Raw genomic sequence first — 14404 nt, forward strand, 5'->3', positions numbered from 1 at the left:
GTGAGAATATAGTTATTGAGATTCTGATGTAATGTTAGTTACTTTTTTTATTGCTTGGACAAAACACCATAAGGAAGGCTATTTATTTATTTTAAAAAAGCATTTAATTAGCTTTACAGTTTCAGAGGGTTAGAATCTTTGACAGGGGAGTAGAAGAGTGGCAATAGGAACTGCTGAGGACTCACATCCTCTTCTTCGAGGAGGAGGCGGAGAGGGCAGGACGCACCGGAAATGGTGTGAGTCTTTTGACACCCCAAAGCCTGCCACCAGTGACACACTCCTCAAATAAGGCCACACCTCCTAATCCTTCCCAAAAAGTTCCACCAACTGGGGACCAAGTAATCGTGTGCTTTCCCCTCCCCACACTGCTCCACAAACCCAGGAAACTTCATGCTCTGTTTCTCAAGAATAAATAAATAAATAAATCACACAATCAATAAATAAATAAATAAATAAGAAAATAAGATCCTGAAGGACTCAGCTATCTTTAACGGGCTGGTGACTGGGAGTTTCATTGTTCACACTGCAATGAGTATGCGTTCAACCCAAGTTGGGCGTGATGTATATTTCTTCTTTTGGGCGTGAGGGCACAGGGGTGGGAGGGTGGACTTTGGAGTAAAGGAAAGCAAGTGTGATCGTGATGCTTTCCCAATAATCATTAAAAATATTCCATTAGAAAAGAAACTAAATGGAACCTGACTTGTGTTGGCCACCTACTTCTGGACACAGGATCTACATGGCTTGACATACCCAGCATCACTCAGTTAAAGGAAACTGATACTCTCTTTTCCTGCAGCTATCAACTGCAAACGGCGGGAGAAATACAATAAAGTTTCTCTAAAGTGAAACATGCCTGTAATTCAGTTAGTAGCGATGCAGCAACGGTAATGTTTTCGTGTTGACAAGCAAAGTGGCTTTAAGAGAAGCAAGGTAAAGGGTACACAGAATCAGCTTTTAAGTGTAACCCTTCCATTAACAAGATTTGTCCAAGAAAACATTTTTAGAAGTAATGGTAAAATGCTTTAAAAATTCCCAGGAAAACTGATGATTTCACAGTTTCTACTTGGCTATGCTATGTCATAAACCCTAGAGTAGAATGAAGATACCCCACACACTTGAACAAAGACAGAAGAACCAAGCAAGAGATGGCTCTTTCTCTCTTAGATGACATCTCTCTTGTTTATTAGAGAGGAGGGGTGACATGGGATGGATAGAAAAGCCAGAGACAACTTGTTGATACTTCCCTTCTGTCGTGTGGGTTCCAGAGGTGGAACTCGGGTTATCAGGTGTGAAAGCATCTTTCTACCAAGCTATCTCACTGGCTAAAGATATACCCTCTAAGACCTTCATAATGCTATAACCCTCATATTGTGGTGACCCCCAAACATTAAATTATTTTTGTTGATACTTCATAACTGTAATTTTGCTACTGTTATGAACTATAATATAAATATCTCTGGATGTTCTACCCTGACCTGGATAGCAGGAGTTGCCATATCAGTTTTTTTGCTAACACAGTACTTGGTAGAATTTCCCCGCCCGAGTTTGGAGCTCCACTTTCACCCTGATCTCAGTTTCACCTTGCTTTAAGAGAGACCTGTACTGAGAAATGAAAACCTAGGCCATTGGCTGCCAGCATGAGGTGACTTATGCCATCAGTCACGTCTAGAGGTTGGGCTTGTGATTGCTGCTTTGCAATGAGGTTGAGCCTTGATCAAAACTTTGTCTTGGCTCCATTCTTCTCTCGTACCTGTCCTTTAATTCCCAGACTCCCATTCAAAGTACCTACATTGACTGGTAGTCACAGGTTGACTACAAATATTTGACATGTGAACCCCCAAAGGTGTCAGAGACCCACAGATTGAAAACCACTGCTCTAAGATATACTCTCGGTGACCTATATCCTTCATCTAGGCTCCATTTTCTTGACCCTAGCAGTTTACAATGGCTTGTTAAGGTTTGACTCCATAAATGGGTTAAGCCATCGATCATGTTACCAGGCCCTCATGATCAAACAATGATTGGAAATGTCCTCAGAAACATACCCATCTCCCCTGTATCTCAGGACTGCCATATTGACAATCAAGATCGATCATTACCCTTAGAGTTCATGAACTCTTCATAGAAGATGTAAGCAATCAAAAGCCTAACAGTGAGAATTCCAGAGAAAAAGTAATCCAACAATATAAAATTATTAATTAGAAGGAAAAAAAGCTGTAAGAAGGAAAAGAAACAAGGCAGTATACTATCTAGCCAATTTCTGAATAAGTTCTATAACATAATCATATGAACACTATCAAAAAGATATATATAAATACTTATAAATATCAAATTAATGCCAAAGTGATGGCATAATTAGCTAATGATTGTGGTAGCTTATGAAGAAGCAAATGAGGTGAAAGAAGTTGGTTTTGCTTTAAATAAGTAGGGTTATTTCATGCTTTCGTCTATATGCATAAGAATCTTTTCCTAAAAATATGTTGTTCAACATAAAAATAACATTAATGTATCAGATTGATCATGAGTATAATCCTTACCTATCTCAAAGTTAAAAAACAGAGCAGTAAACCAAATTGGGGGATCTAAAAGCAATTTTGATGCTACCATCGTGAGGTCAATATACTTTCTTTTCCTTAAAATGCCCACAGAAAACATATGAGAAGATACTGGGATGTGGGCAGGGCTGTGGGTATAAAAGGGACTGTCAAAGGAGGCATGCAGTTTACTTCGGAGGGCAATCCTCCCCCCAACCCTCTTCCTGATAGTTTGGTTTCCAAAGGCCTGGTACTGGCACTGCTACTGGAGAGCTGTCTCTGTTCTCAATAAGGCTTGGCCTGACATGACTAGACGTCATGTAGCCCAGCACGTGACTACACAAAGAACTAGAGAGCAGAATGGAAACCGAGGGGCTCTTAATAAAACCAGAGCCCAGGGGAGGAGAGCAGGGTTCTGTACTAAGGGGCAAAAGCAGACAAAAGAAGGTGGGAAGTCGTGCTGCGTCTGAGTCCGGGCTAAGGCTTTTATGGGAGAGGACATGAAAACTGCATTTCACTCCCTTGGACTAGGGAAGGAAGACATAAATAACCTCTTTAATTCTGATTATTTTAAACTTTTGGTCTGTTAAATGCTGTTTCTGAGACCTAAGATTCAAGATGGGCATTTCAGAAAGAAGACAGCTAGCTTGTTTTACGAGTTTGGCCGATATCTTAATTTGTGTCAGCTGTGTGACAAGACCACCACCTGCTGCCTTCAGGTTACCTTTCAGCTCTGTGGCAATTTTAAGAGCCCGAGCTTCTCTTTTGATTTCTTTTTAAACAAGCAGGAACAAGCAGAGTAAAAGACTTGCTCTCTGAGATGTTAGTAAATCAGAGTTGTTAAGGTGCCTTTTCGACAACCAGCCCCCTCTCCCAATTCCCTACTCCTTGGCCTACCATTATAATAACGCAAGAACTCTTTACCAAGACATCTCTAAACACAGAGAACCAAATTGCAGACTGTGAAGAAACGTTCAGACTTAATATCTGGGAGATGTACTAGCAATGGAAAGTTCAAAAGACCAGGAGTAGATTCAAAATTGGGCTTTTCCTAACTATTGTGGTAGAGTACACTTGGGGTTGCTCTGACCAGGTACTGTGTTGGGGTACACTTAGAGTTGCTTGGACCAGGTATTGTGCTGGGGCACACTTGGGTTGCTTTGGCCAAGCATTATATTGGGGTACACTTGGGGTTGCTCTGACCAGGCATTGTGCTGGGGCACACTTGAGATTGCTTTGGCCAAGCATTATATAGGGGTGCACTTGAAGTTGTTTTGGACAGGTACTGTATTGGGGTACACATGGAGTTACATTAACGGGCACTGTGTTGGGGTATACATGGGGTTGCTTTGGACAGGTACTGTATTGGGCTACACATGGGGTTACGTTAACAGGCATTATGTTGGGGTACACTTGGAGTTGCTTTGGCCAAGCACTGTGTTGAGGTACACTTGAGATAGCTTTTTTTTTAATTGCTATAACTTTTTTTTTATTAACTTGAGTATTTCTTATATACATTTCGAGTGTTATTCCCTTTCCCGGTTTCCGGGCAAACATCCCCCTCCCTCCTCCCCTTCCTTATGGGTGTTCCCCTCCCCATCCTCCCCCCATTGCTGCCCTCCCCCCATAGTCTAGTTCACTGGGGGTTCAGTCTTAGCAGGACCCAGGGCTTCCCCTTCCACTGGTGCTCTTACTAGGATATTCATTGCTACCTATGAGGTCAGAGTCCAGGGTCAGTCCATGTATAGTCTTTAGGTAGTGGCTTAGTCCCTGGAAGCTCTGGTTGCTTGACATTGTTGTACATATGGGGTCTCGAGCCCCTTCAAGCTCTTCCAGTTCTTTCTCTGATTCCTTCAACGGGGGTCCTATTCTCAGTTCAGTGGTTTGCTGCTGGCATTCGCCTCTGTGTTTGCTGTATTCTGGCTGTGTCTCTCAAGAGCAATCTACATCCGGCTCCTGTCGGCCTGCACTTCTTTGCTTCATCCATCTTGTCTAATTGGATGGCTGTATATGTATGGGCCACATGTGGGGCAGGCTCTGAATGGGTGTTCCTTCTGTGTCTGTTTTAATCTTTGCCTCTCTATTCCCTGCCAAGGGTATTCTTGTTCCCCTTTTAAAGAAGGAGTGAAGCATTCACATTTTGATCATCCATCTTGAGTTTCATTTGTTCTAGGCATCTAGGGTAATTCAAGCATTTGGGCTAATAGCCATGTATCAATGAGTGCATACCATGTGTGTTTTTCTGTGATTGGGGTAGCTCACTCAGGATGATATTTTCCAGTTCCAACCATTTGCCTACGAATTTCATAAAGTCATTGTTTTTGATAGCTGAGTAATATTCCATTGTGTAGATGTACCACATTTTCTGTATCCATTCCTCTGTTGAAGGGCATCTGGGTTCTTTTCAGCTTCTGGCTATTATAAATAAGGCTGCTATGAACATAGTGGAGCACGTGTCTTTTTTATATGTTGGGGCATCTTTTGGGTATATGCCCAAGAGAGGTATAGCTGGATCCTCAGGCAGTTCAATGTCCAATTTTCTGAGGAACCTCCAGACTGATTTCCAGAATGGTTGTACCAATCTGCAATCCCACCAACAATGGAGGAGTGTTCCTCTTTCTCCGTATCCTCGCCAGCATCTGCTGTCACCTGAGTTTTTGATCTTAGCCATTCTCACTGGTGTGAGGTGAAATCTCAGGGTTGTTTTGATTTGCATTTCCCTTATGACTAAAGATGTTGAACATTTCTTTAGGTGTTTCTCAGCCATTCGGCATTCCTCAGCTGTGAATTCTTTGTTTAGCTCTGAACCCCATTTTTTAATAGGGTTATTTGTCTCCCTGCGGTCTAACTTCTTGAGTTCTTTGTATATTTTGGATATAAGGCTTCTATCTGTTGTAGGATTGGTAAAGATCTTTTCCCAATCTGTTGGTTGCCGTTTTGTCCTAACCACAGTGTCCTTTGCCTTACAGAAGCTTTGCAGTTTTATGAGATCCCATTTGTCGATTCTTGATCTTAGAGCATAAGCCATTGGTGTTTTGTTCAGGAAATTTTTTCCAGTGCCCATGTGTTCCAGATGCTTCCCTAGTTTTTCTTCTATTAGTTTGAGTGTATCTGGTTTGATGTGGAGGTCCTTGATCCACTTGGACTTAAGCTTTGTACAGGGTGATAAGCATGGATCGATCTGCATTCTTCTACATGTTGACCTCCAGTTGAACCAGCACCATTTGCTGAAAATGCTATCTTTTTTCCATTGGATGGTTTTGGCTCCTTTGTCAAAAATCAAGTGCCCATAGGTGTGTGGGTTCATTTCTGGGTCTTCAATTCTGTTCCATTGGTCTATCTGTCTGTCTCTGTACCACTACCATGCAGTTTTTATCACTATTGCTCTGTAATACTGCTTGAGTTCAGGGATAGTGATTCCCCCTGAAGTCCTTTTATTGTTGAGGATAGTTTTAGCTATCCTGGGTTTTTTGTTATTCCAGATGAATTTGCAAATTGTTCTGTCTAACTCTTTGAAGAATTGGATTGGTATTTTGATGGGGATTGCATTGAATCTGTAGATCACTTTTGGTAAAATGGCCATTTTTACTATATTAATCCTGCCAATCCAAGAGCATGGGAGATCTTTCCATCTTCTGAGGTCTTCTTCAATTTCTTTCCTCAGAGTCTTGAAGTTCTTATTGTACAAATCTTTTACTTGCTTGGTTAAAGTCACACCGAGGTACTTTATATTATTTAGGTCTATTATGAAGGGTGTCATTTCCCTAATTTCTTTCTCGGCTTGTTTCTCTTTTGTGTAGAGGAAGGCTACTGATTTATTTGAGTTAATTTTATACCCAGCCACTTTGCTGAAGTTGTTTATCAGCTTTAGTAGTTCTCTGGTGGAACTTTTGGCATCACTTAAATATACTATCATATCATCTGCAAATAGTGATATTTTGACTTCTTCTTTTCCGATCTGTATCCCCTTGACCTCCTTTTGTTGTCTGATTGCTCTGGCTAGAACTTCAAGAACTATATTGAATAAGTAGGGAAAGAATGGGCAGCCTTGTCTAGTCCCTGATTTTAGTGGGATTGCTTCAAGTTTCTCTCCATTTAGTTTAATGTTAGCAACTGGTTTGCTGTATATGGCTTTTACTATGTTTAGGTATGGGCCTTGAATTACTATTCTTTCCAGGACTTTTATCATGAAGGGGTGTTGAATTTTGTCAAATGCTTTCTCGGCATCTAATGAAATGATCATGTGGTTTTGTTCTTTCAGTTTGTTTATATAATGGATCACGTTGATGGTTTTCCGTATATTAAACCATCCCTGCATGCCTGGGATGAAGCCTACTTGATCACGGTGGATGATTGTTTTGAGGTGCTCTTGGATTCGGTTTGCCAGAATTTTATTGAATATTTTTGCGTCGATATTCATAAGGGAAATTGGTCTGAAGTTCTCTTTCTTTGTTGGGTCTTTGTGTGGTTTAGGTATAAGAGTAATTGTGGCTTCATAGAAGGAATTCGGTAGTCCTCCATCTGTTTCAATTTTGTGGAATAGTTAGGATAATATTGGTATGAGGTCTTCTATGAAGGTCTGATAGAATTCTGCACTAAACCCGTCTGGACCTGGGCTCTTTTTGGTTGGGAGACCTTTAATGACTGCTTCTATTTCCTTAGGAGTTATGGGGTTGTTTAACTGGTTTATCTGTTCCTGATTTAACTTCGGTACCTGGTATCTGTCTAGGAAATTGTCCATTTCCTGCAGATTTTCAAGTTTTGTTGAATATAGGCTTTTATAGTAAGTTCTGATGATTTTTTTGAATTTCCTCTGAATCTGTAGTTATATCTCCCTTTTCATTTCTGATTTTGTTAATTTGGACACACTCTCTGTGTCCTCTCGTTAGTCTGGCTAAGGGTTTATCTATCTTGTTGATTTTCTCAAAGAACCCACATGCACACGCACATGTAAATGCACACACATGCATACACACAATTCATTGTCTCCAAGTCCAGTTGGTGGCACAGTCATAACAAGTGTATTTATTTAGTGCCAACAGCTTTGTCTCCCCATGGGATTCTGAAATGTGACTCCAACTCCATTTAATTCTATCGTTTGTTACTAGATGGTGCACCCTCTTGGTGGATAATGGAGTCACTGCTAACAGCTGGTCTCCTTAGCACTGTGGCAGCTACACGAAAAAGTTTTTCCAATAATGAGGACGGCCCTTTGGAAGATTCTAGTAGGATCTGTACTGTAAATATTTATGTTCCTGATTGGAGACTTTTTTCCTTCCCAGAGCTCATCGAAGTTTATTTCCATAATTACTCAATGCTGTCAGTTCAAACTCCAAGCATTATGACAAAATGCTTTTATTGATGGCTGTTTTCTAAGTCGGTCCATCCAGAATGAGGGAACTGCCATAATAAAATAGTTGTACAGCATTTTTTTTCAGTAAATAAAATGAAGATGTCCAAGTAAAATGGCATTCGCTGGACACACATTTTAATCCCATTCTCTCCTGAATTCCCCCACATGATGAAAATAATACATGCTGTGTTGTGGTATAGATTTATAAAGAAAATTTAAAACGATAAAGAAAATGGTAACCAAATATTTGGAAGCTGCAAAGTTAATAGGTGGGCAGCAATGATTCAGCTGACCAGAGAAAACCCAATTCCAAGAAGCTGCAAGAACACCAAGATATCCTGGAGCTTGGTGCCCCATGGGATCCCTGGGCGTGGCCATAAAGGTGGGGACAACAGCAAAGTTAAAGCTACTCGATGTTTGGATAAGACGCATGGAGTCCGCATGTCCTGATTCTGCATACAGAAAACTGATGCTCACCACTCATGGGGGACAAAAATCTACTTTCAAAGAATTTGAGGAGTGGGACTGGATTTTCTTACTAGAGTTACACCACACCTTCTGTACTCTGCGGGCAGGACAGGGAGGAATGTGCATGCAGAAGTTAGAGAACCACCTTGAAAGTCAATCCTCTCTCCATCCTACATATTCTGGGGGTCAAACTCGAGTTGTCAGGCTTGGAATCAGGCACCATTAATTACTGAGCCATCTCAACGGTCTAACCTAAAGACTTTAGATTCCCAGGCTTACACGAGGGTAAGGGCATTGAATACCAATGGATACCTCACTATGAAATATGTCCCCAAAAGGCTTATGTATTAAAAAGTTGGCATTCAGCTGCTGGCACTGTTCCAGGAGGTTCTGGAACTTTAGGATACAGGATGTAACTGGATGAAGAGATCACTGAGGTGTTTCTTTCCCTCTCATCTTTATCTTCCCCTGCCTTTATCTCCCATCTCTACTCTGCCCTGAGGTGACTAACTGATCATATAGCAGCTGCCACAGTGTTCTCTTGTTAATATTTTTTTTAAAAAGACAAGCTCAAGGACAGTGGGTTGAAACTTCTGAAACCATGAGGAAGGACACCCTTTGCCCTACACTCTCTGCACAAGGGATTTGTCACAGTGATATGACGACATACATCACACGTACTCCAAGAGTTCAGCTCTCTCTAGTTGCAACAGAGCAGGGCTGGGACAAAATGTCTACCTCACCTCTTCTGTGTGACTCTCCCTTCTTCCTACCCGCAAAGTTAACTACTGAAGTCATGGACCACCTTATAACCATATTCCAACTCAATACAGCAAAAGAGTTGGGCTCTGTGGGGCACCTTTCCTTTAATCAGAAGAAGATATATTATATCTCCTTCCTTCTCTGAAGAACTGGTCCTGAGAGACAGGGTATGTGTCTCAGTGTATGGTTGTAGCCAATGAAACTCACAGAAAAGCCCTGTCACGTCTCTGTATCTACCCTGCTTCCTTCCTGTGCTGCTCTGTGTGCCTCTTCCTCTCTGGGATTAGACTTCCTAATAAAGCCACACAGTCCTTAAGACTCTGCTTCCATTTTTGCTTTCTGTGGAGACCAGGCTAAGTGGTCCCATGGAGCAGTCTTTACGTGATAAGAGTAGATGCTCTCTCCACTGCTGTGGAGCCTTGAACTTTAATAAGGGCAGCACCTACCCATCACCAGGTCTGAGAAGCGACAGCCTGCTGGAACCACAAGAATTCTCTAGCAGACCTGACCAGGCCATGCTGGCAAGAAAGAACTGGAGAAGCATATGGAGCCCATCGTGAAGTGTGTGGGCTGAGGTGAGAGTGACATAGAATAGCTTTCACAGACCTGGAGGGACGGACTCATGAAATCCAATGCTGGAACAAGAATAACTGAAGCTGTTTCTTGTGACAGGTTGAATGTGTCCTTGAAACTTGGACATGATGACAACTCACTGTAAACAGAGATATCAAAGCTTGCTTGGTGTAATACTGAGCAGGGTGGTCCGAGAGCTATGGGAGCAGGGAGAGCTAGGACAGGTTTTTAACCCCATGACTATGATCTCTCTGACAGAAGACATTCCCCTTAGGATATCTATTTAGAAGGCCCTGGGGAAAGGCTAGACTATGTGTTATTTTAACTGGACAGAGGATCCGTAATGTTGCATTTAAATTATGGTAAATACAAAATAGGATGTTTTGAGAATATAATTCCATTTCTCCCTTATCTTCTTTCCCTCCAAGTCTTCTCATACACCCCTCCCTGGTCTTCAAATTCATGGCCTCTTTTTTCCAATTTTTATGGCATGCATGTATACATATATATGTACATATTTATAGACATACATACAAACATACACACACACACACACACACACACACACACACACACACACACACTTAAATATAACCTGTTCAGCCACCTCAGCTGCCATCCAGGCCCAGATCCAGGATTCTGAGTTGGCCCACCCCAAAATCTATATCATCTGTGAACTGTCAGAGCATGTAAGATCCTGCTAAGTCGGGGCTGTAGGATCTCCATGACACAGGGCAGCAACAGGATAACTTGAAGGAATCCTGGTGAGGACACAATATTGATGGTGTCACAGAAACCAGAGATCTCTGGCCAGACTGATTCTTCACTGCAATGAACATTTGCGCGTGAAGACTTGTGGGCAGAGGGATATACTGTGGGATACACTATAACATACTACAGCTTCCATGATGAGATTTTTTATGGTTTGTTTTGGTTCTTTATTTGTTTGCTTGGGGTTTATTGGGGGGGGTGTGCTTCAAGGTTGCAAGGGCTAAGGATGGATATGAGGGGATGGGAGATGAGAGGGACTGGGGTGCATGATGTGACACTCACAAGGAACCAGGAAAAAGTCTAAATATATACATGGATGAACCTGGTCAGTCTATACAATGGTACTTGTGTGTATGTTTTCAGAGTCGTCCATTTGGCATTGGACAACCAATTGATGTGCTCTTCCCTGGGATGACCACCTCTCCTGCTCCCAGCTTCCCAGCTTTCTTTGGTTGCCTATAGTTCTTTGTAGGGTTGATAAGAGTTGTGGAGCACAGTGCCATTGGATACACACACACACACACACACACACACACACACACACACACACACACAAAACACTCCCTCACCTAAGGCTTATTGTAATATTGCAAAAGAAAGGGTAAAAAAAATTGTCAGAAACAGAGGATAAGAGAGTTTGCTCTGAGATTGTGTCTCCTGGTAATAACAGAAGTTATACCCACAAAGTCTCACCAACATGAACAAGGTACAGTGGACTTGCAAGTGAACAGGGAAAGACCTACGAGGTTACCTCCACCACAGAGTCCCAACCCTACATTATATATTTTAAAACATATATTATTCTATATATTTATTGTACCTGGTCCTGAATTACATAAAGATATTTTTACACAAGAATATATATTACACTGTACAAAATCCTCTCCATATCCCTCTAGTCTCCCCTCTCTCTAAGCCCCCCAATTTCCACTAAGTCCTTTTGTTTCCTTAGCCAGTTTTGCGTCTCCTTTTATGTTATATGTTCGTATGTGGTTTTAGGAATCTGTGTAAAATCGTGAAACTAAAAATGTGATGTATTTATTGGAGAGTGTCTTAATTCATTTCACACGATTCTCTTCAGCTCACCCATTTTCTTGCAAACAATTTAAAATCTGTATAGGAGAAAAAAGAGAGGGGAGGGGAGGGGGGAGGAGGGGAGGGGAGGGTAAGAGGGGAGGGGAGGGTAGAAGGGGAGGGGATGGGGGAGAGGAGAGGGGAAAAGAAGGAAGGGAGGGAGGGAGGGAGGGAGGGAGGGAGGGAGGAAGGAAGGAAGGAAGGAAGGAAGGAAGGAAGGAAGGAAGGAAGGAAGGAAGGAAGGACTCCATGACTACGAACTGCATTTTTTCCCCACTCCTCTGCTACTGGACACCCTGGCTGATTCCACAACAGCTGTTGTAAACAGTCCTATAGTGTGTAAGTTTCTCCAAGATTTGTTGACTTGAAGTACTTTATGTAAATACCCAGAAGTGGTGTAGCTGTGTCCTATGATAGATAAATTCTTAGACTCCTTAGGAACTGCCATCCTGACCCCCACAGTGGCTGGACTAATTTAAATCCCCACCAGCAGCATTCCCTTATGACCATAACCTCATCAGCATCTTCTCAGTGACTGCCCTTCTGAGTGGAATTCCAAGGCTTTCATTTCTCTCTCTCTGATGACTAATGAGGGTAAGCCCATTTCCATACATTTTAATAGGCATTTGTGTTTCAGCTTTTGGAGCTTCTTCAGTTCATTGGTTCACTTATTGTTTTGCTTTCTGGTATTAATATTTGCAGCTCCTTATATATTCCAGGTATCAGCATCCCTGTCTGAAATATAGCTGACGGCAATTTTCTCCCATCTGTGGGCTGTCCCTTATGTCTGCTGATCGTTTCTCTTGCTGTGAAGCTTTTCAATTTCACAAAGTCCTATTTGTCATTTGTCATGAGGATATGTGCTCTGTTCACTGGGGTCTATTTAGAAAGTTTCTTGCCTACACCTACACCCTGAAATATTTTCTTCTAGTATTGACATATTAAATTAAGGTCTTTGATCCACTTTGATTTTTGTGCAGGATAAGAGAGAGGCATCTAACTTCATCCTTCTGCAGGTAGATATTCAGTTTGGTAGCAAAATTTACTTTAAAAGGTAGTCTTTTTCAGCATATTTTTTTAAATATTTGTCAAAATGTATATAAAGTCTTACATTTCAATTAATTCTTTGAGATTTGAATAGAATGTATTTTTTATCATTTCGCCCCCTAGTCCTTTCCCAACTTCCTCCAGATCCACTCCTCCTTACCCTTCATAACTCCTTTTATTCGTTACATAATCCATCTAGTGTATTATGTGCTGCTCAGATATTCCTGGGTGCAGGGTCATTCACTGGAGCATGGCCCTACCTACCAGGGGTCACATCCTTAAAGAAAACTGACTCTTCCTCTCCTGACAGCTACTAATTGTCAACAGATCTTCAGTTTGAGGTGGGACTTCCTGACCTCTACCCTCCTCCAAGCTGAAATGTGTCCGTCTTGATCTTGCATAATAAGTCTTGCATGTTCTGCCACAATCTCTGTTGAGTTCATATGTGCAGCTGACTGGCTGTGCCCAGAGAACACTATTTCAATCCTAACCCTAACCGGAACCCTAAACCTAACCACTGTCTCTGATATCTTTCTCTTCTCTCTTCTACAATGATCCCTGAGCCTCAGGAGAAGTGTGATATACACATTCCATTTAGAACTGAGAAGAGGCTCTTATTCTCCACACTTTGAGCAGTTTTGGATCTCTGTGTTAAATGCCATAAACTACAAAAAGAAGTTTCTCTAGCAGGTTTCGAGATGCACTAAACTATAAACATAATGGTAAGTCATCAGGACTCTGTTGACTGCTATGCTACTTAGCAAAATAACAGTAGGCTCTCCCCTGGGGCCTGGGGTCTATCTAGCCATATGACAGGTTCTTGGCCCATATGATGGTATCAGGTATGGGTGCTATCTTATGAAGGTGGCCTTAAATATCAGAAAGTGATTGGCTGCTTCCAAAACATTCATGTCACCATTTCACCAGTAGGCATACCTTGCCAGCCCTGTCATTTTTGAAAACACACATAATATACAGCTGGCTAAGACTGATGACTATTTTTCTTCTCAGGTAGCACATGCCGATACAAAGGGAGGTTCGAGGTCACTACCATGGATTTCTCTGTATTCTACAGCCTCCATACATGATGCCTTCAGCAAGAAGTTCTGGAGAATAATCAAGAGCAATGACAATAACCTATAACAATTTATGGGGGAGTTCGTGGGATCAACAACTCCAAAAAGAGGTAACTCATTCCTGGCACCGGCTTTCCATAGCCTATAAGATCTAGGAGGGGCACTGCCCTCCTATTAAAGAGTATTGCCATCTTCTATAGTGCTAGGTTTCCAGATGACTTTCTCGAAGGTCTGTAGTATTAGCTATCTTTTCCCATATTCACTCTTCTTTCCTACCTAGCCCATTAAATCTTTCTTGCTTCAATATTTCCTACATCCCTTTGTTACCTGAATTCTAAATCTTTTTCCCTTGAACCAACACCACCCACCCACACAGACACTCTCCCCAGTTTCTTGGCCTCTGTGGATATGCCTCATATAAAGATTCAAAGCCAACAGCCACAAACGTTGAGAAAACATGCCACGTTCTTCCTCCTGGGTCTGAGTTACCTCACTAAGAATGATTATTCCCGGCCCCATCGATTTACCTGCAAATTTCATGTCAGTTTAGATCTGTACACATTTTATATTCGTTTGTAAGTTGCTACAAACACATTCGACAGGCTTTCTACGGAGATTATGTTAAATCCCTATCAATTTTAGAACTGAAAATATTGATCAAATCCTTGGTATGATTTATCTGGCTATTGATTTAGCTCTTCTTCAGCCTCTCTGGACAGTATTTTTCACTTCTGGTGTGTGTTACT

At 41.7% G+C, this 14404-nt stretch overlaps 2 protein-coding genes across 2 annotated transcripts in view; one reads left to right on the plus strand and one right to left on the minus strand.

The window, feature by feature from the left end:
• Erich1 (glutamate-rich 1) overlaps nucleotides 1–14404 on the plus strand; it is a gene marked incomplete at its 5' end in the record, with an annotated part of 52793804 nt that overhangs the window by 38106747 nt on the left and 14672653 nt on the right.
• Pofut3 (protein O-fucosyltransferase 3) overlaps nucleotides 1–14404 on the minus strand; it is an 89334-nt gene that overhangs the window by 11427 nt on the left and 63503 nt on the right.

The sequence above is a fragment of the Rattus norvegicus genome, chromosome 16 (genome assembly GCF_021556685.1).
Source record: "Rattus norvegicus strain SHRSP/BbbUtx chromosome 16, alternate assembly SHRSP_T2T, whole genome shotgun sequence".
Taxonomy (NCBI): Eukaryota; Metazoa; Chordata; class Mammalia; order Rodentia; family Muridae; genus Rattus; species Rattus norvegicus.